Source organism: Oryzias melastigma, linkage group LG1 (assembly GCF_002922805.2).
Source record: "Oryzias melastigma strain HK-1 linkage group LG1, ASM292280v2, whole genome shotgun sequence".
NCBI lineage: Eukaryota > Metazoa > Chordata > Actinopteri > Beloniformes > Adrianichthyidae > Oryzias > Oryzias melastigma.
In genome coordinates, this window is record NC_050512.1 from 29,504,605 (window position 1) to 29,516,176 (window position 11,572).

The following is an 11,572-nucleotide window of genomic DNA, read 5'->3' on the forward strand; positions in this document are numbered from 1 at the left end:
GAAAAAATGCTGTTTGAAAAAGATTTGAGAATAGATCAAAAGATGACCAGACTGGGTCTTTAAGTTAGAATTTTAAAAGATTTAATGCAGAAGGATCCATTTACTTTCTTTGATGTTTATTTCCATCAGTTCTGGTAGAGAACCTTTAAGAACCTTCTATAAATTCTCTACTTATCAAAAAATGAAATAAATATTGTTATTTGATGCTGTAAATATTTCAAAATGTCCATCATGACATAACAGAATATCCAACCCTGGTCTCTATTTCTGTGTCATTCTGTGCTATGTTGGGAGTGCAGCACCTACACAATAAGCCTGCACAGAACACACAGCTGTTATGTAACACAGTGTCCATACAGACACCTACAAGTGCTGCTCACCACCAATCACAGCGCAGACTTGATTTTTTCCATGACGACTGGTTGCCAAGGAGAGTTTCCTCAGCAGCTGCTGCAGACACAGAAAACCCCAGCGAGCTGCTGTCTGATGGAAGAGCAGGCTTCCAGATTCATGAGTTTGTCTGACACAACTGAAAAAGGATTTATGAATAAAAAGATGTAAAGAACTTGATTAAAAACAAAAGCAAACCCAAAATCTTTATACAATTCAGATTTACCATTAAAGTAAAAATCCTGATGCTATCAGGCATGTTTTAGTAGATTTTAGTTGAGTACTACACATTAGCATCACCATTAAAAGAACAATTTCTGTCTTTTGGCACCAAATATAACATCATGTGAAAAAAAAAAAATCATTTTTTGCCAAAAAGCTTTTGTATTTTTAATTATATTTAGATGAAAACAAGCAAGCATGTTTTGAACATCCAGATCAAAAAAGTCTACTTTAAAAATCAACTGGTCGATTCAAACTACATGATGGCTGCAGTTTAACCAAATCTCAGAATCTTATTGGTTGAAAAAAAAGAGCAAGAATAAAAAAAAAAAAAGATGGTAAATTAAACTGTTGCACTGCATAAAGGAGGAAGAGTACATGTGTGCACTCTACTGACAACCAGAGATAAACATTTTTTTTCCATACAAAGTTGTTTTTAATATATAATACTTTTTTTCCCAATGCCCCTTTAGGGGCTCCGTATAATCATGTGTGCAGTTAGGCAGAATTTTGGTTCAGATTTTATGGATTGTTGGGTGAAAAAGTCCAGTCAGGTATGTTTATTGTAGAGGACAAACCTGCTACATCTCAGCGAGGGGATCAATCTGTCACTGAAGCTGCTCTCCAGGGCAGACAGGACTTCCTGCAGGGGATGGGATACGTAGTCCAGCATGGATGTTAGTTTATCTAGGACCTGTCTGTCACCCATTTCCTAGAAGGATTTCAGGGTTCAACCGAAGACAGAGCGGCACTTTGTGATGCTGCTGCTCTTGTACACGACGGCTGAATCATCAATCAATCAATCAATCAATCAATCCGAGTTACAGAAGATCCTCAGGAGTAACCCCTTAACTCCAAAGGGCCGCAGTCTCTGCAGCAGATACGACCTGCTTTGTTCCTTTGTACAGTGCATAAATATGTGTTTATATTTCATTCACGCAGGAGAAAAGTGTCACTCCTGAGAGGAAATATTCACAGATTTCTAGTGGAGTCCTCTCTCCAAACCCTGTTGTCCCATCAATGATCTTTATCCCCTACAAAGTGTTCATCAGTACCTGCAAGCGATACGAATCAGTAGTTAAACTGCATTTTTTTGTTGTTTTTTTTTCATTTTTCTTGTCATGTTTGTCCAACACTTTCCAGTTTCTACCATGTTTGTCACATTTTCCCAGCATTGGAGTCCTCCACAAACTGATTTTTATGAATTTTTATGGATCCAGTTGAAGTGTTATCTACAGTCTGACATGATGACATCATGATGTTGGCAGAGTCATTTCTTGTATTTTATAAAACTATTTAACAGAATTTTCAAACCATTCCAAATTTTGAAAGAAAGAAAATGAGTTTTTTTTCAGAACAACATTTTATTGCAATGTTGTATTTCTCTGTTTTTTTTAAATCCATTTGAAGAAAGGAAATCATTAATCGAAACAAATTCTTCTCTGATGTAAAATGTTATCGTACACCTAATTGGAAAAATGGATTTAAATGAAAAGTTAAAGTGAATGGTCAAAGGATGATTTCATTTGATGTGTGCACAGAACACCTGTGACCCACCTGTGAGGACATCTCCGATGAGTCCTTGACACTTCATCAGCCCCCATACATCTTTCTGAGGATCACTTCTGCAGCCATCGTCCTTCAAACGTCCCCGCATTAGCATTTCTCTTTTGCTGGTGAGCACAGGCTGCGGTCACTATGGTTACGTGCCCGTATCCCGCCTGATTGAGCGATGGCAGCAGCTGAGGATGAGAGGACCCTGAGAGGGAGGGGAGGAGGAAGGCGGGTAATTTGGCTGAGAGGGTCAGTGATAACGAGGACGAGTCGCCGGGGAAGCGGCGTGCAGCGCAGACGAGGCTTCTGCTGATGAGCTCGTTCAGAAATATTGACCTACGCCGTTGTGCAATCACCTTACGGAGAGGATTTCTGGAGATGAGCAAATAATCCTGAGAAACCTTCAAAACTTTTTTGAAGAATCGGATCTGTGTGGTGGTGAAAGTTACAACCACCACGTCTCCAGTCTTCTGTGTGCTGATCCCAAATCCAAATAAATGCAGGGAGTGGGAGCCATGAGGGCATCTGCTGTAAAAATCAAGCCAAATAATGTGGGGTTTGCTGTGGCAACACATGCAGAGGGCAGCCAAAAGAAAAACAAACAACAATTTTGTTATTTTTTTGTGCAATCATTGTCAGGGTTTCAAACGTGGATTAAAGATTTGTTGTAATGGATTTGGAACAAAAATAAAAAAGGATCCAGGCTGAACTCAAGTGTTTTTTGGGTGTACTGCGTCCCTTACGTTCAACATCCTGCAGTAGTTGAAGTCAGTGAAGTCGTCAGCATTCATTTTAACAAAATTCTAGACGTTATAAGACTGACAAACTCCTCACAACACACTTTCTACAGTTTTCTCAGACAGACACGAACATGTTGACACTCTTTTTCTTTTTTAAACTCTCAAAGTTCAAACATTCATAGAAGAATAAGTTCAGTTTTATAGAATAAAAACAAAGATCTGATCACAATCAAAGATTTATGCAGATCTGGCAGAGTCTGTACATGATAATTCTGTGCTGGAGACACAGTAGGGAGGAGATTAACATCAGTCTACAGCCGGTAAGGATGCAGAACACAATGCATTGTGAAAAATTAAAAGCATGTAAAAGAACACTAAAGACTTAAATAGAGAGACTGCAACAGTTATGGCTGATGTTCTACTCTTGGGTTTGTTTATTGCAGGTTGGCTGCCTGCATTATCTCCTTTGGTTTCAGTATTTAGGGAAGAGTCTTTTTCTGTATTTGGTCTTCATGTTTGGTTGTATGATCTGGAGCTGTTGGAGTCGTCCTGCATGGCTTCATCTCTGCTGCCTATCCATAACAGTTGTAGTGAGGAAACATCTGAGCCTTTCAAAACTACCCTCCGGTGGAGATTTAAGGAGCTGCAACATCTGATATTTTCGAGTTTTTACTTTAAACTTTGGAAGATGGGAGTAAAATGATTGTGTTTAATATATATATATATATATATATATATATATATATATACATGTATGCTTTTGTTGTTTTCTTTTGTAAACAGTGTTTCTGAAAGCCATCATGCATGCAAGTTAAAAATATTTTTGATCTATTTTCAAAGTGGTCTTTCAATGATGATGACGTCGGTTTTAGCCAAAATCCAAGAACCTGTGATGTTTTCTAGGACATAGTTTCTGCAGAGTGGCAGGAGTTCATTGGAAATTTACCTCTGAGTTGTGGGAGGCACTAATGGCTCAGAGCAACCCCGCCCCCCTTCCCAGACTACCTCTGAGAGCTCGGAGCAGGGAGCTAGTGGACAGCCCAGAGTATTTTCTAAGCCACAAATACGCTCTTTTTTAAAGGACATTTTTTTGTTTGCTCCTGATTCACAACAATTTGATTAAAAAATACTCAAGAATGCAACTTTAAAAGTAATTTTCTTATTGTATGTTTTCCATCATCAGAAAAATACCATAAGAAGATTATAAAACACCAAAAACATGATTTTCATAGGAGTTGGTCTTTAAGTTGCAATACAAAGCCTGATACTTTTACAGTAATAATGTACTACTTTGGTGACATTAAAAGAAAACATAAAAATATAAAAATACTTTTTGTCCTTAAGGCGGAACGTGATAGTTTGGAGCTCCGGGAAACGACCTCCCTCAGCATGATGCTTCAGTCTGCCTCTGACCTTTCCTCTAAAGGGCTTAGTCTCTCCTAACCGACTGTGAAAGAGGTTAGGAACATTGACATTTGCGAGTCATTAAAGTCACATGATTGCCTGATGTCTCTGGATCCTCTGGGGTCATTGAGGTCACGGTTCATTGTGGTCGAATCACGTGGAACGCTTTGAACATTCTTCATGTTGCTCTTCGTTCTGGTTCTTTTCTGGGTTTTTTCAGCGTCTCGCTCTGGCTTGGAGACGTTGTTTTGTTTTCCATTTCTCCAATAAAATCAAAAGCATCATACCAGATTGGATGATTTGAAGTTCCGACTGAGTGGCTTTCACATGAGTCATAGTTTGGATGAAGTTCCTCTGATCGCTATATGCTGGTGTGAGCGCCGTCAGTTCCCACGCTTCTCTCATCAGCGCTGCTGAGAAATCATCTGCAGTCCTGCTGTGTAGAAAAAATACCAAAAAGTTTTCTCCTCCGGTGTCTCATCCAGTCATAATAACTGAAATTACACCTTTTATTTAAAGTCTTTCTGATAAAGTGCACTTGGAAAGGATCTGGACTCCAATGAGTTGTAAAATCAATCTGCGAGCTTTATTTTTTTGTGGTTAACCAAATGCTTTCATCTGAACGGCTTCTGGCTCGACCTGCAGGCTTTGCATTTTCTCTCCATAAAACAAAAACAAAATGGCAGATGTATTTGGTTTCTGAGCCCCTCCCCTGCAGAGGACAAATGCTTCTCCAGCCAGCTTCATGGAGCTTGTCCAAATGCTCCCTTGGCTTTGATTAGGTGAAAACCTTCCAAAAGCTTTCACTTTTTTTCTTTCTTTTTTTTAAGTGTCTTGAAATGTTCCCACACAAATTCATCAGAAAGTATTGGAAGCCCTCATGCATCACATGACATCTAACTATCAGATGTAGCCTATTAATGACCCACTGATGAAAAATGATGATTTTTCTGATCTTGGAGGATAAATAAGGATAATGAAGCCCACAATTGTGTTTCTGAGTATTTCTTTATTTAAATTCTTATGAATCAGAAGCAGATGAAAAAATGTGGTTTGAAAAAGTGAATTTGTGACAAAGAAGTTACAATCTGCAAGCCACAAGCTCCCTCTTCAACTCCACTCCGATGTCTGTAGATCCATGTAAGTTTTGAATTCTGCTCGCAATTGTACGGCTGGAAAACTGATTGAGACTTTAAATACTACATCATTTCAGGAGAAAAATATCTAACATAAATCATAATAAAATAAGGCGTTTTATACTATTTTTTTTTTCAGATTTTACTTTTCTATATATTTTCTGAAAGATTTTGTATCATTAAAGCAAAACCAAAGGAGATCACTGTTTTGTCCACCAACACACCTCTGCCGTCACCTCTTTGTATGTCCGGAAATTCATTTTCTAAACAGGATTTCTTTCTAACAAAAGCTCTTGACATACTAATCAAGTCTCTGCACTGACAAAACACACTGGACTATTGACTGTATCTGAGAACTGGACTGAGTGAGTGTGACATCACCCTTAGAAAATCCTTTCTTCAGGTTCCTTTGAAATGTAGTCAATTCAGTCACATTTGTTTAAGATACGAGATCTGCCATGTTGGAACCAGACACTGTCAGTAGGCAGTGATTGGTCCACAACATATTTGAGTTGACTTTCCTATCACAACCACTGTCACCAATCAGGAGCGAGCTTGTTAGATGGCCACACCCCTACCACTTGAAAGCAGGCAACATGAAATCCAACGTGTTGAATGTTAGACGTGGAGGCCAGCAGGCTCCACCTACTTTTATTGAAGCATCTGATTGGTCAGTTTAAAACTTGCATTATAGAAAAAAAGTCATGAAAAAATAAGAATTAGCAAGAACGTGTTAAACAAAAAATATCAGAGCAATTCTGACAAATAGAATGACTTGGAGCCAGCGGGTATTTCCTGTTTGGAACACGAGGGAGTCATTCAATCCAGTTCTCATATACAATCAAAGATCTGCACCAAGAAATCAGATTAGTGAAGATAGTTTTGACAAAATAAACACAGGTTTTATTGTTGTATGTGTTGTTGAAATTGCAGTTTGTTTGGTTTCTCTCTTAAGATGTCACATTTTTAATGATTTTAAGCAAATATTTATCAAAATAACCAAAAAGGACTTAAGCTGAAGCATCAGGCTCACCAAGAAAACCAGATTGAAGTTCAGACAAAATGAACTTCCAAATATCTCGTCTGTGCTCTTGTCTCTGGCTGTGGACCTCGCCTCTGGCTCGTCTCTGCTACACTATTCACATACGTAGTTGTTGAGCTAGATAAGCTAATTCTTCTTTGACAGTCCTGGTATATCGTCTGTCCGTCCAGAGAGAAGATCCCTCCTTCATGTGGACATCCCTGAGGTTTCTTCTTTTTTTCCTGGAATATGTTTTTTACGGAGTTTTTCCTTATTGAGAAGGAGGGTCAAAGGGCAGAGACGCCCAGTTTAGTTTGGTCTGTTAGTTTAGGTTAGCAATCAGGTATTGTTTATATTTTACTAGTGATTTCTTTATTTTTTTATTTTTGTGGAAAGGGTGTTGAGACAACCGTGTGGTAAAATTAAGGTTTATAAATTAAATTGACTTGAATTCAGTTGAACAAATATGCCACAATGATACACAAACTAAAATAAAATAAATACATTAGAATATACAACACACCATTAGATACATATCTAAATATACATCTACAAACACAAATACATGTATGTTCATTAGTACAAAGATAGATAAAGGTAAAAGGTACTTTTTCACTGCATTTGCTGGCATGTCTTCTGATGACAGAAAACACTTTTTAACGGGAAACTCAACAGGTGTGTTTTCTAGGTTTGTTTTCCTGTCCCTTCAGTTTCATGTGGACATTCTCATCCTCGTGTTACACGCTTGTATTGATGTTCTGGAGGGTTGTGCAATGGAAACGTGGAGCTGTGGCTTTCTGACGTACAGTCTCCCTCACTGTGCACAGTCTGAGTCCAGCAAAGACAGCTTGTTGCAGGAGTTTTTGCATCCTCCCTGCTGACTCCAACGCTGCTGCCATCTGAGCAGTTAAATATCAAAGCCAAACTTTTAGCATTTTGTCTTTTGATATTGGTGTTTTTAGAGTTCCGGTTTCTCTTAAATATATTGAACTTGAAAAGCATGTTCTTAAAATACTAATATGTATTTTTTTAAGTAGTGACAGAGATGTTCATCTGTAGCTGGAACCAAGATTTAAAAATGACGGCTGACTTCCATCCAGCATATTTTTGTCTGGAGGAGAAGCCACGCCTCCTCAATAGCTGAAAATAAAAACAGACAAGAAACAAAAGAGGGTCAGTAGGTTAGTGAGGAGTCATACTTCCTGCTCTGGCCGTTTCCAGGAAAAACACTTTGGAGCTTCCTGGAGGAAGAGGGCTCATCCCTCCTGGAAGAGTTTGCTGCTTCTGTGTAGATTCAAGAAAGACGGATTGTTTCCCACCGAATCAGTGGTGAAATAATGTCGGGATTTTGTTATGCATGACAGTAAAACAGAGGTTTTAATCTTTTATAAGTTAATTATATGAAAAAAAGGGGTTTTCAAAATGTTAAAAATATATTTCTAATAACATTTAATGAGTTCTTGTGAGAATTATCCCATCAGTTCTAAGAGGATAAAATCTATTCTCAATTTCTGTTCTCTATCCTTCAGGTTGGACAGCAGTGATGAAATCTGCTTAATATATATATATATATATATATATATATATATATATATATATATATATATATAATAGGTGCAGTAATCTTGAGATGTGACAATAACTGCATTTTCAATACACAAATTTGCAAACCTTTATTGAAATTCTAGGAATATTGAAAAATCATAATTTCAAAATTACATGGTTTCCACATTTATGCAAATAAACACAAACCAACTCACAAAATAAGTCATTAAAACACAGAGATCGATGTGAACAATGTTTTAATTTATGGTAGATACATTAACATTTCTGCCACAACACTAGCGCTCATCATTATCTATCAAAGGAGACGTCGGCGTCTAATTCAGGCCGTGGAGCGGCGAGCTCTGTGGGAGTGGCAACGGATGAGAAGAGAGTTTTGGAGATGGTGGTTTGGATTTACAGTAACATCGACCTTTGACTCTTCTTTTTTTAATATTTGTTCTGAGATTTTATTAATCCTTTTTACTTTTTTTTAAACCATCTCCACCTGTGATGGTAATGTAGAAATGACTGTTCAGAAGTTTAGAACCAAATTATGATAATTATGTAGGAATAAAAAATAAAAAGTTTTTTTTTTTTTTTTTTTTTTTTAACTCTTCAAACTACGTTCCTCTCCCTAGTGAAGCTGGTTTGGTTGCTTTTTCACACAAATCCTGCATTTTGTGGTACAAGCTCCACACTTCTTTCAGAAAAGCGTCTTAGCCAGAAAAATCCAAAATGGTGGCCATTTGTAAAGATGGCGACCATTCGCTCAATTGTTACAAAATCATTTAATATGTAATTGCCCCAATCTCAAGAATATGGGTTGTTCATGCACAAAAACATTCTGCACAAATTCCTGATCGTTTTTCTTTTCAATGTATTATTATTTTTTGTATTATTATATCATTCTTTGATAAATACAATCTGCAAAAATTGTCTTTTTTTAATGAGTGTTTAGATTATTGTTACTGAGTAATTTAAATGATTTGTCTGTGGATGTTTTGAAATTTGATTACATCACTGATATTAATGATCCTTAATAACCCCAATTTATTTTTTATAAAAGTAAAATTTTTATAAAGTAAAAATGTTGCTTTCTGTTTGTCCAGCAGGAGAATATGTGACAAGTTTCCCGGAAAGGTCGAATATATTTCAAATGTACCCATTGGCAAATGCCTACGAATATGTGTTTTTTTGCGTTCACATTTCTAACTGATATGTGGCAGGATTGACGTTATCAGTGATGGATTTGAGCCTGAAGGAACTATGATCCATCCTCTGAACAAACATGAAGGAGGTGGAAAACAAGAAAATGAGGAATCATCCACATTATGCTAAATTTGTTCTTGGAAGGATGCAGGCATCAAACAGCTTTTTATTTTGTAAAACATGTTTGATCAGACACAGAGTGTGTGTATTTATTCCAGAACAGCCTGCGGCTGCAGAGAGTGGAAAATCCAGTCTGGTTTGCATCAGAGTTTCATCAGGTGTTTCCAATTCAGCCCCTCAATCTGAATGAAAATAAAAGCAGGAACAGAAAGACTCATGTGAAACTCTACAGCAATCCTCGCCCTGAAATCAGCAACGCGTCTTCAGAGGAACAGTCTGCTGTGAGGCGCTACACCTGCACCTGCAGCGAACACAAACCTGCTGCTGTGCATGTCATCGAGTCGAGAACAGAGTCGAGGTTTGTGTGAAAACCAAGTCAAGAGCTGCAACTGAGGTCAAAGCGTTCCAGTTTTTATTATTTTTATTCAATTGGGGGCATTTTCACTGCAGGATAATTCACTGAAAGAGTGAGATGTTTAAAATAAGACGCAGCAACTGCTCTTTAGGGGGAAATATTGCATCAAATCAGCTCCAACTAAAGTAAAAAAACAAAAAAAAATAATTATCAACCGAAAAATTACAAATATTTTGTGATGTATGCGTCTTACGATTTATGTTTGGACTCATTTTTCCCAACCATCTCCTTGAGTCACATTGTAGCTGAACCACAATTGATTCTTGTTTCAGAGTTTTACGATTGTCCACACTTGGAATCAGGTGGATTTTCACTCGGCAGACCCTCCAAATAAATTAAAAAACGCATGTATTAGAGAGGACCAAACAGTCTAGGGTGAATGCCTTTTAAAATTTAAAGGACGAGAGAGAAATTACCTCAAGTTCAAAAGCAGTTTTAATGACTCAACTATATATACATTGTATTTTATTTTATTTTTTTAGACTTTGAGTTCATCTTGAAGTGATGATTCTGTCGTGATTTCAAACAGTGCAGTATTATAGTTAAATAAGTTGAACCCTAAACTTGAATTTAAGCTTCATTAAAAAAAAAAACAAGGAAATTGTGCTTTTATAAACCATTGACTGTATATGAGTATTGGACTGAGAGGCCCATCCCTCATGCTCCAAACAGGAAGTGCTCACAGGTTCCATGTAGCCAAAATCCCATAGACTTCTGTAGGCAAGACAAGTTTATTTGTAGCACATTTCATGTACAGAGACAATTCAAAGTGCTTTACATAAAACATTCAAAGAAACAATCAAGAGAAATAGTAAAAGTGTGATCATTTAAAATTAAAAGAAAGTAAAAATAACTTAATTTAAACCTTTGAATCCATACTTGTCAAATGCAACTGAGAACAGATGAGTGTTTAGCCTGGATTTGAGTGTTTCAGCTGATCTAATGTTTTCAGGAGGTCTATTCCAGATCTGTGGTGCATAGAAGCTGAATGCAGCTTCTCCATGTTTAGTTCTGACTCTAGGAACTGATAAAAGACCGGATCCAGATGACCGGAGAGGTCTGGCTGGTACATACTGGGTCAGGAGGTCAGTCATGTATTTTGGTGCTAAACCATTCAAAGCTTTATAAACCAGTAACAGAACTTTAAAGTCTATCCTCTGACAGACAGGTAACCAGTGTAAAGACCTCAGAACTGGACTGATGTGGTCTACTTTCTTGGTCCTTGTGAGAACCCGAGCAGCAGAGTTCTGAATAAGCTGCAGTTTCCTGATGGATATTTTTTGGTAGTCCTGTAAAAACACTGTTACAGTAATCAAGTCGACTAAAGATGAAAGCATGCACTAGTTTCTCCAGGTCCTGCTTAGACATCAGATCTTTAATCCTTGAGATATTTTTGAGATGATAATAGGCTGATTTAGTGACTGCCTTAATGTGTTTATCAAAATTTAAGTCTGTGTCTATCACTACACCCAAGTTTCTGGCCTGGTTAGTAGTTTTTAGTTGAATAGATTGAAGCTCTGTAGTGACGTCCAACCTTTTTTCTTTAGCCCCAAAGACAACAATCTCAGTTTTGTTTTTGTCTAATTGAAGTAAGTTGTGACACATCCAGTCATTAATGTCCTCAATGCATTTACCAAGAGCCTGTACAGGGCCTCGGTCTCCTGGTGTCAGTCTAATATATATCTGTGTGTCATCTGCATAGCTATGGTAACTCATGTTGTTGTTCTTTATAACCTGGGCCAGTGGGAGCATGTAGATGTTAAATAGAAGTGGTCCCAGGATGGAGCCTTGAGGAACTCCACATGTAATTTCTGTT